Source organism: Felis catus, chromosome X, assembly GCF_018350175.1.
Source record: "Felis catus isolate Fca126 chromosome X, F.catus_Fca126_mat1.0, whole genome shotgun sequence".
Classification (NCBI taxonomy): Eukaryota; Metazoa; Chordata; class Mammalia; order Carnivora; family Felidae; genus Felis; species Felis catus.
Window position 1 is genome coordinate 35,357,245 of NC_058386.1, and position 20,569 is coordinate 35,377,813.

Consider the following 20,569-nt stretch of genomic DNA (forward strand, 5'->3'; position numbering starts at 1 on the left):
TTGGGTTACGGGCTGAATTCCGACCCCCCCCTTTCCCCCCCCAAGACAGTCCACATATGCTGAAGTCCTACCCCGAGTACCTCAGAATGTGATTGTATTTGGAATTAGGGGAAATTATACTAAAATGTGCAAGCCCAGAGAGGCCTCAGAGGCCAACCTGGGCCGACACCTTGATTTTGAACTTCCGGCTTCCGGAACTGCAAGGCAGGCCGTTTCTGTTGTTTAAGCCACTCAACGGGCGGTACTTTGTCATGATGGCCCAGGCGAACCGAGACAGGGTGGAATCTGCGTCCCTTCCCCCCAGAACCTGGGCTGGCCTGGACACTTGCTCTGGCCAACAGGACGCAGCAGAAGTGATGCTGTGTGACTTCGGAGGCAAGGCCTGAGGCGACATTGCTGCCAGCAACCTGCTTCCCCCCCCCCCCCTTCGGGCCGTTCTGAAAATGCCGCGGCAGGAAGCCGGTGTCCCGTAGGGAAGGGTGTGGGGTGACAGGGAGGAGGGCCACTTTTCACCCCAGCTGGGAGCTGGCACCAGCTGCCAGGCTGTGCGCGAGGCCAGCTCGTGCCTCCCCTTGCTGTCTTCCAGCTGACCCCATCTGCGTGGGTGAGGGAACTGCCCAACACCCAGGAAGGATACATTGTTGTCATCAGCCACTGCGGTTTTCGGATACTTTGTTACGCAGCAATAACCAATCGATACATCGCATTGAGACATACGGTGCCCTGGGCGCCTGGGTGACTCAGTGGGTTGGGCATCTGACTCCTGACTTCAGCTCAGGTCGTGATCTCACCGTTCGTGAGTGCGAGCCCCGCATTGGGCTCTGTGCTGCCAGTGCGGAGCCTGCTTGGGATCCTCTCTCTCCCTCTCTCTCTCTCTCTCTGCCCCTCCCCCCCACCCCACCCCCCCGCGTGCGAGCGCGCACGCGCACGCGCACGCACGCACCCACTGTCTCTCAAAATAAGTTAACATTAAAGAAGAAACAAAAAGAAACAGTGTCGAAAGGTTTCCATTCAAAAGTGTTAGCGGAAGGTATGTTTTCGTGTCTACTGGGCCAAGCGCTCAAGGAAACGGGGAAAACCTTCGTCCAGAGCTGTTTCTTCCCTTAGGGTTTCCCAGCTACCTCTGGGTTGCCCGGGCCCTGCGTCTGTGCCCGCTGTTTCCAATTCTGGGGCATAGCACGGGGTACGTCGCAGGAAGAAAGGGAGGCAGGGCGCACTCTCCCCGAATCACGAAGGGAGAGGAGGACCTCCGTCCTATGCCAGTCAAATCCCTGAATGTTGACGAATCAAACACCGTCTGGACACACAGCCATAGAACCACTATGAAAATAGCCACGGTTTGTTAAGCCTCTACTAAGTAGCAGGTGCTTACTTGATGCGTGCCCTTATTTAATCCTCATGGAACAAGTCACTAGTCGGGGCGCCTGGGTGGCTCAGTGCGTTAAGCATCCGACTTCGGCTCAGGTCACAGTCTCGTGGTTTGTGGGTTTGAGCCCTGCATCAGGCTCTGCACCGGTGAGGCAGAGCCTGCTTGGGATTCTCTCCCCCTCTCTCTGCCCCTTCCCCACTTATTTGCTCGCTCGCTCTCTCTTTCTCTGTCTCCCTCTCTCCCAAAATAAATACGTAAGTTGAAAAAAGCCACCAGTCACAATCATTATGCTTCTTTGTGGACGGGGAAACAGACTCAGCGAGGGTGAGTAGCTCTTCCGGGGTCACAAAGCGGCTGGGCCTGCCCTCCCAAGCCGATGGTCTTTCCCCTCCCTCAAGGGTTGCCGCTGAAGGAGAATGGGGATTTTGGCCCTGTGAGTTAAGAATGGGAGGAGTTGGTCGTCTAATGGGGTAGGGAGGGGCAGGCCTCAGTGGCGGGGCTGGGGCCCGGCCAGGTGGGTAAGGTAAGGGCAGAACCCTGGGTGGAGCTGCCCGCCCAGAAGTGCCTCAGGGAGGTGAACCAGTCTAGAGGGAAGGAAGGAGGAGCTGAAAGGCCTTGGGGAGGTGGGGGTAGGGATGGGGGCGGAAACTCCCCTACGGTCCTCACCTTGGAGCAGGAACAATGAACAACAAACGGAGTGGGGGGGGGGGGTCCGGGCTCTAGACAGAACCCACCCACGGAGCCAACAGCCCCTCCATCACCCGCCCCCGGACCTCCTGCTGGCTTCTCCATCTCAATGACCCCACCCTCCCTTCCGACCCGTCCCTTCTTCCCAGGCTCCTGCTTATGCAAATCCCTACCCGAAGCCCAACCCGACCCAGGGCTGACGGTGCCTGGCCTGCGCTCACCTGCGCCCCCACGTTTCATCCTCAAGCCAAGGTAGGCACCTCGCTGTCCCCGTTTTACAGACGGGGCCCGGAGGCCCGAAGCTGTGAGCCAAGGGGAAGCCCACAGTGTGGCCCAGCCTACTTACTCGGTGCAGGAGTCCCCTCCCGGCGTCCTCAGTTCTCCGGTGTGTACTTGTCAGCCTGTGCTCCCCAGCCACCATCATGGAAGCCTGTGGACTACGTGTCGCCCTCAGCTCAGCGCCTGGAGCAGCTCCGACCCCCGCCCCCCTCCTCGCCCCCTCCCTGCTCTGAACAACAGTTGTCCGGTGTGAGGCTAGTGGCGGTGATGGGGGAGGTGAAAGAGCCCCAGAAACCGAAGCAGGAAGATCAGACAGGCCAGCTTCCTCACGCTGCCAAACACGGGCTCCAGTGCCTTTTTCCAGAACAAGAGTGTGAGGCAGAGGGGTAAGTGGGACCCTTCCTCAGAGACAGCTCTCAACCACCCCCTTCCCAAATGACAGCAGATTGCGGCATACACGTGATGACTCTCCTCCTCTGTCCTGCCTCCCCAGTATACCCTACTGGGCAAATCCTACCCACCCTGGCATCAACTAGAACCCAGCCCCCCTTTTAATGCTGCTGTACCCTGAGGCACCCTGGAATGCAGCTCTAGAAAGCAGTCTATCCCCCACCTCCCTCTGGGAGCCCAGGAACTGGCCCAAATGGTCTCCCGCTGACTTCCTCAGCTCCCCGACTCTCTCCAGACCCGGGGTAAAAAAAAAAAAAAAAAAAAAAAAAAAAAAAAGCGAAGGCAGGGGTGCCTGGGTGGCTCGGTTGGTTAAGCGTCCAACTTAACTCTTGATTTCGGCTCAGGTCATGATCTCACAGTTCGTGAGTTCGAGCCCCACACGGGGCTCCTCCCATGTCAGATGTCAGTGCAGAGCCCGCTTGGGATCCTGTCTCCCTCTCTCGCTGCCCCTCCCCCACTTGCAATCTCTCTCTCTCTCTCTCTCTCTCTCTCTCTCAAAAATAAATAAGCAACTTTTAAAAATTCAAAAAAAAAAAGAAAAGCAATCTAGAAACAACAACACAATGTCTTCAGGACAGACACCCTGGTGTGGGGCCCTCAGTCAGCGTTCCCATTTGGAGCTCAAGAAGCGTCTAGTGGAGTCCAGGCACAGGGGCAGAGCTGATATGGGGTCATATGGAACCATGGGACACCTTGCACAGCCAGCAACTCTCACCGGGGAATCAGAAAGTGCTCCATTGCTGCCCTGTAACCACTATCCAAAGGGACCATAAGTGACTAGAAACCAGGAAAGACTGTCCCTTTACCCCATCCCTACGGCCCCGTAAATAGGAACGACTGTGACTGAAAACCTGGCACCCGGCACTGACTTTGACCTGTGAGCTCCCGGGCCTCAAATTCCAAGGGGAATCCACAAAGAGATCACCTCATTCAATCTTTAAAAGAACCCATGAGGGGCGCCTGGGTGGCTCAGTCATTTGGGTGTCCGACTTCGGCTCAGGTCATGATCTCGCGGTCTGTGAGTTCGAGCCCCACATCGGGCTCTGTGCTGACAGCTCGGAGCCTGAAGCCTGCTTCGAATTCTGTGTCTCCCTCTCTCTCTACTCCTCCCCCGCTCATGCTCTGTCTATCAAAAATAAATAAACATTAAAAAAATAAGAAAAAATAAATAAAAGAACCCACGAGACCCTGTGGTGGTTTCAAACACGACTGCAGGTTACTCCCACCAAGAGGTGGGGTCGATGCCCCCACTCCGAGAAATCTGGGTGGGCTCGTGACTGCTTGGAACGCACCAGAAGTGATGCCATGAGACTTCTAAGGCTAGGTCAGAAAAAGGCTGCGCGGCTTCTTCCTGGATCTTTCGGGGCACCCATTCTGGGAGAAGTCAGAAAGAAGTCAACCACCATGCTGGGGAGTCACAGTTAGCTGCCCCAGTCGACAGCCCCACCTGAGCTGAAGTTCAGCCGCTCAACCAAGTGCAATTGCACGAGATACCCCATGTGAGAGCCACCCAGTCGAGCCCTTCCTGGAATGCCTCCGGCTAAATTCCCAACAAAGCCGGGGGGAACTTGTTGCACTGAAACAGATCCTTCGTGTTTGTGCCCACTTCACAGAAGAGAAAACTAGGGCTCAGAGGGGTTGAGTGACTTGCCTAAGGTCACACACCTGGTAAGCGAAAGAGCAGAGACTCAAACACCATCTCTCTCCACCCAAAACCTTGGGGCGCCTGGGTGGCTCAGTCGGTGAAGCATCCGACTTCGGCTCAGGTCGTGATCTCGCGGTCGGTGGGTTCAAGCCCTACCTTGGGCTCTGTGCTGACAGCTGGGAGCCTGGGGCCTGCTTCAGATCTGTGTCTCCCTCTTTCTCTCTGTCCCTCCCTTACTCAGGCTCTGTCTGTCTGTCTCTCTCTCACTCTCAAAAATAAACATTTAAAAATAAACAAATAAACCCAAAGCCTTATATCACAGCCCCTTCTCACCACCCCCCCCCCAACGTTTTCTCATTTTGTGGAAGAGAACATTCTTTTCAGACTCAACTAGTTTCCAAATCTGGCTGTGGTCAGCTGTGGTGAGTGTTAAAGGTAGAGAATGCTGGGCCCTACCCTAGACCTACTTGGTCAGACTTTTCAGGCACGGGCCGTCAGGGTGTGAACCAGCCCATAAGCCCTGAAGCTAAGCCAGGTTATTACAGACAATTAGAGGAGCCCACAAGCTTTTCTTCAAAATAGACCCAGTTTCAGGAAATCACTCATGATACGTGCTCATCTGATTACATTCAGACTTTCTTGACCCTAATGTTGTGGACAATTCGTGTGTGTCAGCTCCTTCTAGGCTCTGTGATCCCTGCCCTCTAAGAACTCACAACTGAATCAAGGAACTCACATATAACAGAGAGGCCAGATGGCAAGTTTTGTGGCTGTGACAATGAGCACAAAGACATCTGGGACAATTAAGCCGGTCGTTTGCTGTTTGCCACAGCCGGCTCTGTGGAGGAGGTAAGCCTGGAGTTGGGTGTCAGGGTGAGCAAGGAGATGGCTCCAGCGGGGGGCCTGGGAGCTGAGGCTCCCTAGAGGGTCAGAGCAGGCAGGAGGGCGTGGGGGGGCATTGGGAAGCCTTGGGCTGCCTGGAGGGTGTGTTTGTGGCTTGCGGAAACCGGTGTAGCACAGGACCAGACTGGGAGAAGGGGAGCCGGGGCTTGAAGTTGGATCCAGATTTTTATTTTCTCCCTTTCCAAAAGCTACTGTGTTTAAAGCTCAAGGACCAGAGGCATTGGGTGGCTCAGTTGGTTAAGCACCCGACTCTTGATTTCGGCCCAGATCATGATCTCACGGTTCGTGCGTTCGAGCCCCGAATTGGGCTCTGTGCTCACAGTCTGGAACGCGCTTGGGATTTTCTCTTTCCCTCTCTCTCTCTGCCCCTCCCTGCCATACACACACACACACACACACACACACACACACACACACATACATTTTAAAGATCAAGGACCAAATTTCAGATTTTCCTGAAAAGTGAAAGAAAACCACAGGCTCTTATGTCCCAGGGCATCAGTTAACATTTTCCCCATGATAGTTTTACAGGAGACACTTGGGAGAATCTTCAGAGAGGGAAAGTACTTTTTTTTTTTTTTTAATGTTTTATTTATTTTTGAGACAGGGAGAGACAGAGCATGAACAGGGGAGGGGCAGAGAGAGAGGGAGACACAGAATCTGAAACGGGCTCCAGGCTCTGAGCTGTCAGCACAGAGCCCGACGCGGGACTCGAACCCACGGACCGCGAGATCACGACCTGAGCCGAAGTCGGCCGCTCAACCGACTGAGCCACCCAGGCGCCCCGAGGGAAAGTACTTTGAAATCTACTAGGGTCCCCTGGAATGCCTAAAAGGAAAAAGAGAAAATCCCAAGGGCTGGCAAGGAAAACTCTCATACTCGGTTGTAAGAGTATAAGTTGGCATGACTGTTTGGGAAAAGTTTAGCTCTATTAAAGCTGAACAGAGGCCCAAGTTATAACCCAGCAATGCAACCGGTGGGTATACATACAGCCGGCAGAAATGTGTCTATTCACCAGAAGGCATGTGCACAAGTGTTTACGGCAGCACCGTTAGCAAGGTTACCCAGATGCCCATCAACAATAGAGCAGCAAACAAATATAGGGGCGCCTGGGTAGCTCAGTCGGTTGGGCGTCCGACTTCGGCTCAGGTCATGGTCTCGGGGTTTGTGAGTTCAAGCCCCGCGTCAGGGTCTGTGCTGACAGCTCGGAGCCCGGAGCCTGCTTCCGATTCTGTGTCTCCCTCTCTCGCTGCCCCTCCCCCGCTCGCCCTCTGTGTCTGTCTCAAAAATAAACGCACACACACACACACACACACACACACACACAGAATAGCAGACAAATAAATAAAATGTGGTGTCTTCACACAGTGGAATACTACTCAGCAATGAGAACGAATGAACCCCACTGTGCACACTATGGATGGATCTCACAGGCAGGAGGTCGAACGAAAGAAGCCAGACACCCAAAGTTCACCCTGTGGAGTCCATTTCCTACCAGGTATCGAATCAGACAATGGTAATCAATGCTCTTTGAAGTCAGGACAATAGGGGCACCTGGCTGGCTCAGTCAGCGTAGCATGTGATTCTTGACCTCGGGGTTGGGAGTTCCAGCCCCACGCTGGGTGTAAAGATTACTTTAAAAAATAAATAACTAAAAAAAAAAGAAGTGAGGACAACAACTTCCTTTGGGCCCGTAGTACCTGAAAGGGGGCATGAATTGATCTCTGGGGTGCTGGTGCTGTTTTGTCTCCTGATCCGGGTACTAGTTCGATGGGTGTGCCCGTCCAGCTGAGCACCGATGGTGTGTGTGCTTTTCTGTGCAGCTAGTTTGCTTCAATGAAAAGCAAGTCATCACCACCATCATTATCATCATCTAACGGGGGGAATGAAGGCTGGAAGCACACAGGAGCCTCTGGGAGGTTCCGACACGGATAAGGTCAAGGCAGACCCCGTTAAATCAGGCAAAGTTGCCAGTGAAATTGGAGACTGAGCTACAGTGTGAGGCATGCCCAGCGCGCTCCGTGATGGCGGCTGGTCTAAGAGGCGGTTATATCCAGCTGGTCCCCCTTCTACTTCTAGGCTAGGATTCGTTACGGAAGATTAGCACACCTTTGGAGACAGGAGTCAGAATTCTCCCAAATAAGAGATGGTCTGAATCCCCACGGGGCCCCACCATGAAACATCTGCCCCTGCGCTCCATTATCTCTGCTTACCTTGGATTTTTATACAGTGGATTCCTTTCATTGGAATCACTTTGGGCAAAGGCGGTTAGATTCCATTAGCCATCGGAATCAATTGAACAGCACGCTTTCCTTCCTGAAGGGAAGGGCCAGGTTCCAGTACTTGGCTGACTGCAGAGCCCTGGAGGAATTCATTGAAGAGAGGCCCGGTGTGAAACATCATCGCTTGCTGAAGAGACACTTAGGGATCCCTCTCACATTATTCAAGGATGTCATGAGGAAGGACAGACTGGGCTAGGAGAAAAAGAACTGCAAGAAAGTTCTGGGAGCTCTTGTCCTATGCCCTAATACAGCGAATGCATGAGTCTAGATGTCCTAAACAGCCAGTGAGACTAGCTAAACGTCTGCTTAGTAGCAGAGCGAGGCCCAGTGTGATACTTTTGGGTCCTACTCCAGATTTGTGTCACTCCAAGACGTGCTCAGAGGCCGGCAAGGACACGTGCTGGGTCTGCGGGCGGGGGTCTCCTCTGGCTTTTCCCACCTTCACCAGCCCCACGAGGTGAGTTCAGGCAGGAGGAAAGTTCTCTATCAACGGCCTTCTCTCTGAGCACTGGGATGGTCTGTGGTCCATCTTCCCAGGTTTCCTGAGGTTTGTGGCCATGACCCAGAAGCCTCTGGTCCCATAATGAACCACCTCAGGGATGCTAATGTGTAATTACTGCATGGATTTATTTAAATTTAATCTAAAACAGAAGATTCTAGCAAGGGCGGTTATATCATTTGATATATGTATTTGTATATATAAATGCCATAGCTAGAGATACATAGTTTTGGTTTGAACCATCTGTTTCAGATTGCATTACTGTTCTCAATTCTTCACTTCACCCTGTATCCACACCCTTGCGCCGTGGGACTTTGCCATTCATCCCGCCGGACATGGGAGTGTACCTCCCGTCCCTTGATGTCGTCTTTTGGCCAACGGAATGTAAGCAGAAATACCAGCGTACAAGTTCCAAGACTAGGACTTCACAGTCATGGCCCTTCCACTCTGCCCTCTCTCGCGCGCTTTTGCCACTGCCGTGAGAAGAACGTGCTCCAGGTGGCCCACTTAGCCACGGAGGAAGAGGGACACATGCAGGAGACCAGACCCAACCCACGCTTGGGAGTTAAGCCTGACTGAACCCAGTCTAGAAGAGCTTAACCACAGGTGACTCACAGACACGTAGGTGAGAAATCAATTCTTATTGATGTAAACTACTAGGTTTTGAGGTCGTTTGTTACACAGCATGATTGTGGCAAGCACTGGCTGATACATCGCCTAAGCAACGTGATCCTGCCAACCCCAGACTCCCAGTGCACAGTCTCCGATCTAAAAGGAAACCCCACCTTCTCCCTACCCCCTCACCCGTCTTAATTCTTCATAACACGCATCACAATCTAAATCACTACCTACGTATTTTTGCCCATTTATTTATCCTCTTTCTCTCTCCAGTAAAATGGAGTTTTATGATGGCCAAGGCACTGTTTTGTTCCCTGCCATAAATGCCCAGAGCCTTGGTAGGTGCCTAGTGAGTGTTAATTATGTGCGGAGTGGATGTATATAGTCCTTTTTGTCCTTAGTTAATATGCCTCTTATCTAATTTATGTTCCTGTATGAAGCTCGATGATTTGGTGAGAGGCCAAGTGGAACAAGAAGAAAACATTTGGTGGAGAAAAGTCTGCAAACAGGAGACCTCCGCATGTGGTCCCTGATGTAGGATGAGTTATTCTTCCTCAAGGAGCCACTCGCGGTGGTTGGGGCCCCCAGAAACCACGGCAGGCCTCTAGAACCGTGACAGGTCAGCTGGTGGCTTGGCCAGTGCCATCCAATGTAACCACAACACAGCTAAATTTCTGTGCCCCGTCTCGGGGGCTGTCCTCAACCTTAGGAGGTTTCTCCGTGTGCTCGTTCACTGGGGGGAACTTCAAAGGGACTTATGTGGCTTCCAAGAGCTGTCAGAACGTTTGACTTCTCTGGCATCGTGCCAGCATCACACGTTAATTAAATTATATGGCAGAAACACTACAATGTCAAGGTCAGATATTACAGCCGTCAAAGCCTAACATTAGGCATAGTATTTTATAGCACAGAGCAAAGCATACCTTTAAACAAATTTCTGTATCTTTCCCGTGTCCTCTCTTGCCTCTGGCTGTTAAGACACCCACCATTCAACCATTCCTATGTGAAGAGCATCCGGGACAACTTCGTCTGGGGGTCCATAAGACCCTCTCCGACTTGTCAGACAGGGCGACTCCTGGGATCGCACCCACTTGCCTGTCTGACCCTCAGCTTGGGCCCGAAGTGGGCCTTTGTGAGCCTGAAACTCCCCGACAGAGAGGGGCATGCTCTTCCCGGCTCTGTCCCTAAAGTCAATGCTAGATGGTTCTATCAGCAGGGCGGCAACCAGCTAGACTAGAAAATGGGGCGGGGAGGGTGGCGGGGGGCGCGTGTAGACTTTTTCTCCAAATGCCTTTTTAATAAGCATGGCTAGGAACTCTCCATGAGTGTGGAAGCTGTCCACGGGAAACCCTTGCCCCTTCGACGCCACTCTGCCTCAGCACGGAACAGAGCTGAGCTAGGGCAATTCTCTCAGGGGGAGGATTATACAGCTGCATTCCGGCTTTCCTGGGGCCTCTCTCACGGTTACCAGTGAAAACCCGGAGGCCGTGAACTCGGGGCCAAACGACTCACGTGCAATCACCAAAGCAAAGTTGATACCAAATGTGTTTAAATCTCCAGTCTCCCCAGTACCTATTAAGCACTATGTAGATATAGATATAGATATAGATATAGATATAGATATAGATATAGATATACATATACATATACATATACATATACATATACATATACATATACATATACATATACATATACATATAATATAGATAGATAGAGATAGATATATATTTATGCCAGGCACCATTTTAAGTGATGCATGTCTATCAACCAATTTAATTCTCCCAACATTCTGAAATCTGTCGTATCATCACCCTCCGTTTTACAGGTGGGCAAAGTGAGGCCCCAGAGTAACTGCTTACAGCCATGCAACTAGTCAGGTGCCGAGCCAGATTTCCGACCCGGCAGTCTGGCTCCACCCTGACAACGACTGCGTGGTCTTTGCTGTTGAACCCCACAAGATTTACTGAAGGCTCACTATGATAAGGTGCCGAGGGCAGGCGGGGGAGGATAGGCAAGCAACGTATCTACGAGGGCAAAGTATTCCTAACTAACGTTAAAAAATACATATTTATTTTTGAGAGAGAGAAAGAGAGAGCGGGGGAGGGGCAGAAAGAGAGGGAGACAGAGAATCCCAAGCAGGCTCCGCGCTGTCAGCACGGAGCCCGATGCGGGGCTCGAACTCCCGAACCGCGAGATCATGCCTAAAGCTGAAACCAAGAGTTGGACGCTTAACCGAACTAGCCACCCAGGCGCCCCTCTAACTAACATTTTAAGATAAAGTTAAATTAATTCAGATCTTTGAAGGGGTTTTGAATTCTTTCCAAGGGTAGGCGTGTTGAATAAATATAGCGCTTTTGAAAAATCTGCCTTCCTATATGGGTGTTCATTGTACTGTTCCTTCGATTTTTATGTGGGTTTGGGGTTTTTAAAAATAAAAGAAACTTTTTAAAAAAAGAATTAGCCTTAATAGACCATCTCGGGGAGAGTAAGCAAGAATTCGGGCGCACTGACTCCCTACAGAGAGGCAAACCGGGTGACTGAGGACTGGGGGTGGGAGGGGCTTACTTCTCTGCACACCCTTGATATGTATCCTTAGAATTTTGAGGCACATGAAGGTGTTGCCCGTAACATCTGCCGCTACCGTGACATTGTCCGAGTGGAACTTCAGGAAAGAAAGCACAGAACTCCCCGTTCCCAAGTGTGCCTGTTCAGCAGGTCAGAAGCTCAGAGCTGGGGCGGGGGTGGGGGGGGTCCCTGGTTGTCCAGCTGTAAGTGGAAAGTGGGCAGAAATACACCATCCACCCTTTGGCTTGAAAAATATATGCCCGAGGAGGAAAACCAAGGGAGGCTCTTTCTCCTGGGTTTAGTTAGTGCGAGCACAGTGGGGTTTTCAGCTCCGTGGGGCTTCTCTCTCTTAGGGGAAATTATTAAGTTCTCCTTAGGAGGGGCCCCCGGGGCCTGGGGGTCTCCCTCGGCCACCCCCGACAGCCACAAGCACAATGCCCAACAAACAAGAGGGACTAGATGTCGTATGAACACTCACCTTCCGTAAAGGGCCCTGGGTCTGATGCTCTCCCCGTTACGGGTGTGGGCACCTCTTGGGGCCTGGATGTCACGCTTATCACAAGTTAGCACACGGAATGTGATATTTTTATGACGCGCACGGGGAAACAGTGACCAAGGGTTCACAGCTGCCCAAGATGGCTGCTCAAGGCCCAGTTGGGGGCTTGGGCCACCCCCAGACCCAACAGGGCACCCCGAGGGGCCGGCCCGCTGGCAACGCACTCACTCTTGCGAAGTTCTGGGTTAAGGGGCCGCAGGGACCGTTGGCCGCCTCTGGAAGCAGCAAACCCCAGGGGCGGCCAGGGCTTCCTGGGGTCTGGGCTGGGTGCGAGGGTGTGACCAGGTCTGGGGGCCAACGCGGGGCTGAGTGGTGGGCTGGAAAGGGCACGCTGCCAGCGCCGGCTGGCCTACAGCCAGGGAGTCTGACTGAACTTGGGCCAGCCCTGTTGGCCCACAGACTCTGTAAGCTGAACCGCTCCAACACTCTTTGGGCCTCTTTGTTTTCACTTCCCCGCAGATCTCCCTTAGTGTTTAGGAATGTGCTTTGAAGGCTCCAGCATGTTTCGCCTTTGCTTAGGGAAACCAAGAGCGGAGGCTGGGCCGAGGCCAGATGGCTGCAGGGAGGGCACCTGTGATCACACTGCGAGCGCCCCAAGGGGCAGGTGGAATCCGGGGGGCACGGAGTTGGGGGGGGGGCACTTGAGCCAGCTCCCCTTCTCTGCTGGGAGATTCCGTTTCCAGTGCTAAACCTTGGAGAGTCTCGGGTTTGTTTTGTTAAGGGAGGCAGTATTCCCTTACCAGCTCCCCCAGAGAGCCTACATTTGTCCAGGAGCTTTTGGGGATAAGCTACAGTCTCCTATTTGTCCAGGACAACAGACACAAGTGCAGGGAGCGCTCGGCGCAGGGATTTGCTTTAGACTCCTTCTCCCGGCCTGCCTGAGGAAACACAGGCCCCGCCGGGAAACTGAAGTGACGGGCCTGCTCCAGATGTCCTCCCTGCCACCTCCACGTCTGGGACAGCAGTCTCACAGTCCAGGCTGCCCCGCTGTAAACCTCCCTTGTGGGCCGAGAGTGGTCGGCTTCTTTCTTCCCTTCTCCTTTAAGGCCTCTGTCCCCAGGCACAGAAAAAGGACCCAGGGTCCCCTGCTCATCATCCCTTGGAGGCCTCGCAGCACCGTGGCTTGCGTAGCGCTTTGCACACAGCAAGTGTTTAATAAGTGCTGAACGACTAAAACACTGGGCCTCCTCTGCAGTGACCAAGAGCATCCCTGGATCTCCCTCTAACCACAAGCCACCCGCCTCCCCTGACTCCATTTCCCGAAGCAGAGAGCTCTGGGTTCTGGTCTTACTTTTGCCAGTAACGGGTCACCTCGAGCTAGCACCTTAACACTCCAGAAGCGACTTCTGGAGCCGGGTACAGTGGGGACTCAATTAAAGCCCTGGGGGCCTGGCTGTTCTAGGGGTTCTGCACACACTCCTGCTTGCAGACTGTCACTGTATCCCCAGGTCAGGCCATTTTGATCCTGCCGGGGGCCCAGGTCTTAGTGGGGTCCCCGGCCTTCAGCTGGGGACTCTCCCCTTGCTTTGCCACGGTCTGATTGGCTTCACAACACACACCTGGTCCTTGGGCTCCTGACATATCCGTTCCTTTCTGTCCTCACAGCCATTTATACGGCTCCAGCTCCTGCGTGCGACGGGGCCGTGGCACATGAGCTATAACTCCAATGCCACAAGGGCACCCGAGTAATTTTTCTGCAGCTAGCATTGTCTGTTTGGAGCTACGGTAGACCTCCCTCCTGCCTGGTGGTGACACGGACCCTGTTTAGTTATCTGTGGGCTCTAGATTTTTTTTTTTTTCCTTCCTAATTTCCATTTCTCCTTGATTTCAGCAAGACAGTTAATGTGCGCTCAGAGGCTCTGCTGAGGGTAAACAGAGAGTGTGATCAGAGGGATCCCCGTCCTCCTGTCTCTCAGAAGAGTCACTTTCTCTGCCCAGGTAATGACCCCCTTTTCCTCCCAGCTTCCTCTCAGCCTCCGTATATTTAGTGCACGTTGCCCTGGATAGAGTTTAATTAGGCACCAATGCACCCAGGGGCAAGAACCAAGGACCCCTCTCGGGTTGAGCAAATGGGGCCCAGCCCAGGCACGGGAGCCTGCAGCCAGCCTCCCCCCGCTGGTAAGTGATGGGCTGCCAGCAGGTAGAGGTTGTCCATTCTCAGCTAATGATAGCCTTAGGCGCCAAGTGATGGAAAATCCAGGCGGGCTGGTGAGCTGCAGGGCGCAGCGAGGGACAATTGTATGGACCAGTTTAACACGGCTGGGGGAGGGATGGCAGAAGAAATACTGTGTGTGTGTGTGTGTGTGTGTGTGTGTGTGTTTCCTGGTCTCTTTTCTCTCCCTTCCCCGCTGCCTTTCCCTTCGTTCTTGCTCTCGATTTCGGTTTTCTGTTCTGTTTCTAGCCCACGCGAGTTGAAATTAGAAAGGTCTTTGCATTCATTTATTTGTTTTAATAAAGACAGCATTTTTAAGCAGCATATTTGCAGCAATTGAGTGTTACACTAAACACCAAGCCAACTAAATGTGTTCGGGGGAAATGAAAAGTCGGTTTACAAGAAACATGTAATTAACACGTTCTCTGACTTTCCCTAAGCCTTTGTCTGGCTGAGGACAAGGCAGAGGAACCATAATCAACTTTAATAAAACGAAAGACGGTACCGAGGCAAAGGGGGACAAAAAAGTTTGGAGTAGGCAACAATTCTCAAGAGGGGATTCGTGAGTTATCATAAATATGTTTAAAAAGGAATCTTTTGTTGCCCTGTTTTAGTCAACAGCCATTGTCTCCTTACAACTACAAAGGCTCCAGAAGGCGCTAGTTTGTACTGTACCTGTTAAAGGCAGAAGCTGAGACCTGGAGGGGGGGAGGGGGGAGGGGATACAAGGACCAGGCAGGAGATGCATGGGAGTTTCCGGAGGGTGATCTCCCCGGGCTAATGGAAATTACGATTGCACAACACCAGAGTCTTCACGTGGCCTGACTTCCAATAAACTGTCCCCCTCCTCACCCCTTGGAGAAAGTGAAATGAGACATTAGACTTTCAATAATCTCATATGGTGATGATCAATCAAAACCCAGAGGAGAAGGCCAATTTATAGAAATTGTATCTGCTTCACTGGGCGGCTGCAACCAGGGAGCCCCAGAGCACACCGTGCTCGCCTTTGATGTGTGAAGTTGCCTAAAAATGCCGAATGCCAAAAAATATCGCCTGCACACGTGAGGGCTCTCCAAAGGGAGAGGGTGCTCCGGTGAGGCCTGTGTGAAGCCTGGCGAAAGGCACAAGCACGTTCGGCCACATCAAACTATTTTTATTATCTGTTGGCCATTTGCAGCTGGGGTTTCCATCTTTCTTGTTTGTTTCATCGCCAATAAAGTTTATTTACTGAATTAACTTTTAAATGGATCCTCTACTTTGTTCTTCAGAGTAAGCTTCTGGGACTTGAGCCTTTTCAGCCGGGATGTCTCTAGCCTTTGTGACCAGGTCCCCCCCCCCCCGCCCCCCCCCCACCACTCCAATCCCAATCCTGGAGGTAAAGGGCTCAGCCTCTGTTAACTCCTTGCCTGCCGGTGTCTTTTCACTGCAGCTACTAATCACCTCCTTTTGATCACTGCCAAGTTCTCAGGTTGAAGGAAGGAGAAGACCTCTTGACCATTCTGGCTGCCTTTCCACATGAGCCTGAAAATGTCGACAAATTTGAAACATCTGCCGGGCTGCTTTGGTCTGATTGCTAAAATATGCCGACCTCAAGCCCCCTCCCCCCCCCCCGCCCCTTTTAATCTGTTTCATATTCACAAATTAAGCATTTAGTCTGGGTAATAAATCAGGGCGGTTTACGAGACTCACACGAGACAAACAAGCGAGCAGGGCACAACACAAGCCCCTGGAAGCGGAGCGCGCACGGGGATGCCAGGAGTCGGGAGCTCCACGCGCTCGAACGCGGAGAGCAGCCCTGGCGCGCCCTGACACGCCGCCAGCACCCACACTTTGGCGGGTCCCCGAGCGGGCGGAGCGGAGGAGTGCAGGGGGGGGGGGGCAGCCCCAGCCTGGGCGCACACCCCTCCAATCTTCCCCTCGAACCCGTGGCGCCCGGCCCGCCCCAGCCCTGGGCAACTCGGCGCCCCCGCCCCGCCAGGGAGGGGCTGCTGGCAAAGGCGACAGCCTCACCCGGCACACACCCTGTGGTGGGCCCATTAAGCCTCTCCCAGCCGGGAAGACTGGATGCCCCCTCCCCCACCTCTTCCATCCGGCCGGGATCGGCCTTAAAGATCCCAGGCCCACACTCGCCAGAAAGGCAAAAGATCCCCCTCCACATCCACGTGTGACCTCCACTAAGCCTGGGCGCTAGCCACCGCCCCCCACCCCATCTCTCCGCGTCGCCACCTCCCAGGTTTCTGTCCCAGCAGCCACAAAGCTACTTTCAGATTCAGAAGGGGCGGGGAGGCCGGGGGAAGGGCTCGCCTTTGGAGTGGATCGAGGCTTAAGAGAGGCACGGGGAGGGGAGCCAAGGCACAAACAGGGCCCAGGCCCCCGCTGCAGAAACCCTGGCCCAGGCTTTAGCGACCGCACAAACTCAGGGGGTTCTAACCTGTGCTTTTCCCGCCCTCCCCCGTGCATCAGCGAGAAGCGGATCTGGACGAGGGATCTCCGGCCAGTTCTAGCCTAGGACCTTGAGAGACCCCGAAGGGGATAGTGGCTCCAGGTCACCTCGTCCGGATCTGCGTCGCCCTTCCATGCTCAAGTTCCCTATCGACTGGCGTTCTCGACGCTACCGTGGGACGCGGCCGTGGAGAGGCGGAGGGCGGGAAATCGGGAAGCCGGAACCTGCAGCCCACCCTGGACCGGGTGGGGGAGGCACAGGAACGATTCCCCCACCTCGCAACACACTACACACATCGCCGTTCCTCTCTTCTCCTAGCACACATTCCGACTGCGAAAGCCATTACCGCCGGCGCGCGAGAGACTTTTTAAATATTTACAGCCCGCTCTCCGCACGGTAGCCTGATCCATCTTGTGGGCGCGGAGGCGGGGCGCGGGGCTCCGCTCCGGGGGAGGTGCGGACCCGGGGCGGGGGGCTCCAGTCGCTTCCCCCGCGGCCCCCGGGTCCTCCCGGAGCTCCCCACCTCGTCCCCCGCCCCAGGCGGGGAGGGGGCCAGAGACGGCGCGCGACGCGCCCGGGGCCCTGCCGGGGCCTGAGCAGGCGGGGGGCAGCGGCGGAGAGGAGGGAGGGCCGGGAGGCTGATTTAAAGGTTCTCACCGGGAAGCGAGCGAGGCACAGACCTGAGAGCCGCCGCGCGGTGAAATCCGAGGAGCTCTCTTGGCGAGGAGGGGCTGTCAGAGGCCATTTATCTCTCGCCAGAGTGGAGGCTCGGCTCCCACACCGCCCGCGAGTAACAATGGCAGCGATCAGCAGCTCTGCACGCGCTTCAGTGCATGAATGGATTGCGGAAGATGCCTGCGCTCCTCTCCGCTCAGGCGGCTCTCGGAGCGCCCCCTCCCCGCCCGCCGCCCCCGCCCCCCGGCCTCCTCCGGCCCGAGAGCGCGCCGTGCGCCTCGGGGTTCGCGAGTCCGGCCCCACGGCGCGGTCACTCTCGCCCGGACCCCGGCCGCCCTTCCCCCTGCCGCCGTTCCCAGGGCCTTGGCACCTTGCCACCGAGTGTCATTAGGGGTTGAAACTTGACACAAGCCTTCCCGACGCAGACACTCCTGCCAGCCCCCTCCCTCCTTCGCTCCCCTCGCGGCAAGTTTACTTTCAAGGAGTTGGACGCCGTTTCCACCTCAAAGGCCGGCCGTGTGCGGGCCCGGGGGGAGGGGCCGGGCTCGGAAGGGTGTCTTCACCTGTCCGGCGGCCTAGGGTGTTCTCAGGCCCCCCGGCCCCGGGCGCCCGAGGCCAGCGCCCCCTCCCCCGCTTTGTAGCAGCTAATCCACCGAGAGTCCCTGCGATCCGCACATGCACCCGCACTCCGGACACCTCTCCCCAGACCCAGACGTCTGGCCAACTTTCGGGTCAGCGGCAGAATCCTGTAGTCCAATTCTGCTCCGCGGCTTACAGTCTCAAGTTCGGAGAACGCCACAGACGGCTCGAGGTCGGCCGCTGAAGAGTCCCCCCTTAACTCTGGAAAGTAGGTCTCCTAAAAGCCCCCCTTCAGTTGCTGCCTAGGGCTGGGAGCATCACGGAACGCAGTGAGGGATACTCCGACCCTCTTGGGTTTGCTTTGGGGCGCTAAAGCAGAACTTCGGGATGTTTCAGTCCCGGCGGTCGCAAAGCCCCGGACACGTCAGTTCTGGGTCGGGGGAGGGGGCGCAAGGAGTGGACACTCGCAGCGATCCTAAGGCAGTGCCAACTAGCCCGCGGGAAGAGGTCGGGCTGAGCTCGGCTGGGGGCAAGGGGGTCACACGCGCGAGAGCGAGGCAGCGTAAATGCCAAGATGCACTCGGAGAGGAAGAGCGCGACCAGCCGACCCAGGAGGCTGGCGAGGGCAGGCGAAGAGCTGGCAGCGAGACAAAGCGGGAGGAGAGAGCCGGGGAGGCTCAGCCGCAGACCCGGAAACGCAGGCAGCAGCAGACGCCGGAGCCCCGACGCGGAGACGTGCACGGCCAGGCCCGGCCTGGCATACCCCACTTCGCGCGCCCAGGGGACAACGACGCGGATTCCCCGCGGAGCTTACTGCCAGAGCTGGTCTCTGTTGGGCCTGAATGAGCTTGGCGAGTCAGCTTGAGCCTTCCTGGCACACGGCGGGGTCCCCGGGGGTGGTCTTAGCTAATAGGGACCCCTCTGGTCTCTGCCCCTCCCTGAGCCCCGGACAAAGATATGGGCTAGAGGAGTTCAGCACTTTCTCAGGGCTGGAGCACGGCCATTGGGAGAACTCTGGTCTTCCTCCTGGGGGCCTCGGGCAACTGTTTATCTGCCTTGGAGGCCGCTGGAGGGTCGCCACCCTCCACCTCATTCACATTTGGGTTTCCCGATCTTAAGGCTCTTGTGGCAAAGCCCACGCCCTGGCTTTCGCTTTCCAACAATCGGTAATCGAGACTGGACTTCCCGAAACAGTGGTCCCCAGCCTCAGGGTCTTCGCCACTCCCTCCCACTGCCCCCACAGTGAGCCCAGCAGCCCCTCCACTGGGCCAGCAGCACACCCAACTCACTGCTTCCCCCAACCCCACTCCCCTAAACCCCAGCTCGAGCCCGGCGCTTTCCTGCGGCTGTTGGCCTTGTACACGCTAGCTATACCCACCCCCACCGCACACACACTCAGAGTTGTTCTTGCCCTTCCTGTCTCCTGCTGGGCGTCCTCGAAACCTGAGTGCCTAGTCTGAGCTCAGAGCCACGCTGAGCCAGGAGCCCCGGAGACGGAGTGGAGGTGGCCAAGGGAGAGGAGGAGAGGAGCCCATAATGGAGGAGGGGGCTCATGCCGGAGAGAAAGAAGCCAGCCGGGAGACACAGCCTGCAGGAGGGGGGAGTATAAAGGGAAAGCCAACACTAATCCCTCAGCCTGCCTACGGTGGGGCCTGACAGTCTACAAAAGCCTTTTCCCTGAATATTATCTCATTTGTGCCAGCCTCACCGCCGGGCTGTGAGGGAGGTAAGGCAGATAGCATTACCCCCATTGGCAGAGGAGGGAAATAGGGCCCAGAGACGTTGAGAGAGGTCTGTACCAAGGTCATAGAGCTAAGAGTGGTGGAGGAGGCCCAAGGCCTGAATTTCCTGCCCCCAAGTTCACTTTCCTGTTCAACAGCTGTGTGTGTGTGTGTGTGTGTGTGTGTGTGTGTGTGTGTGTGTGTGTCTGGGTGAAGATCCATGGGGAGGGGGAGGGGGATGGCCGGACAGGAATGAACAGTCCAGTTAGGGAAGTCCAGGAAGGAAGGACACAGCCCCACACCTCTTCCTCTACCCAGGTTTCACCGAACGGGCCCGCTCTTTCCATAGCCGCCTGAGAGCTGGCCCCCGGCCCACCTGCCCTGCTGGGCTGTCAGTGCCTGGCCGTGCCCTCAGCAGTGGCTACTCCAGAGGTCTTGTATCTTTGGGAGGCCTGGCTTTGCTTGTCTGCTCGGTTCTCCTCTCTGCCTGTCATCCCCGCCCCCAGCCTCGGCTGCAGGATGCCTTGCGTCCAACTGTGGTTTCCGGGCAATAAAACAACTATTAAAGTCTCAGGCACGGCTGGTGATTTGCATCACATCCTCTCGTGCATGGATTCAATATTTAATACACAATATTGAATACGGATATTAAAAATCAATAGCTGAGGACCCCTAGGGAGGCGGCACAGTGCGATCCTGCTTCGGGAACACAACCAGCTCCTCTAAAAAGACAGGAACGGCGAGTTCAGCCAAGCCGAGCCCAGCGCCAGGGGAAGTGAGGAGTAGTGGATGCCTCTCAGCTTCCTGGTATGCTTAACTGCACCACCCGTAAGTCGTAAGTCGAGCTAAAGGGAGGCCGAAGGAATGGTTTGCCCCCAGGCTTTACTAGTTGCGGGGTGGGGTTGGGTAGGATCTGTTTCCGAGCCAGCTACCAGGTGGACGGAGCTAGTTGCTTGCTTGCTTTCTTTCTTTCCTCCTTTCTTTCTTTCTTTCATTTATTTATTTATTTTTTTGGTTGCTGTTTGCATTTTGCTTTGGGTCAGGTCTAAGTCCTGCGGGCAAGCACTCAACTCTTCCCACCATGATGGCTCCTTCCTCTGGCCTCAGGACATCCATCACCATAGGCCCCATGGGGCGCTCTTG

The 20,569-nt window shown here is 55.0% G+C and overlaps 1 protein-coding gene across 2 annotated transcripts in view; it reads right to left on the reverse strand.

Moving 5' to 3' along the window:
* Positions 1–20,569, reverse strand: part of BCOR (BCL6 corepressor) — a 113,677-nt gene that overhangs the window by 65,801 nt on the left and 27,307 nt on the right. Inside the window, exon 1 of one of the 2 annotated variants that reach the window (XM_023249532.2) lies at positions 17,132–17,255. The exons of the other annotated variant lie outside the window; for it this stretch is intronic. The gene's annotated coding sequence lies outside the window, so the exon portion shown is untranslated. Of the gene's footprint in view, positions 1–17,131; positions 17,256–20,569 lie in introns of those variants that run through there. 2 annotated transcript variants of the gene reach the window in all.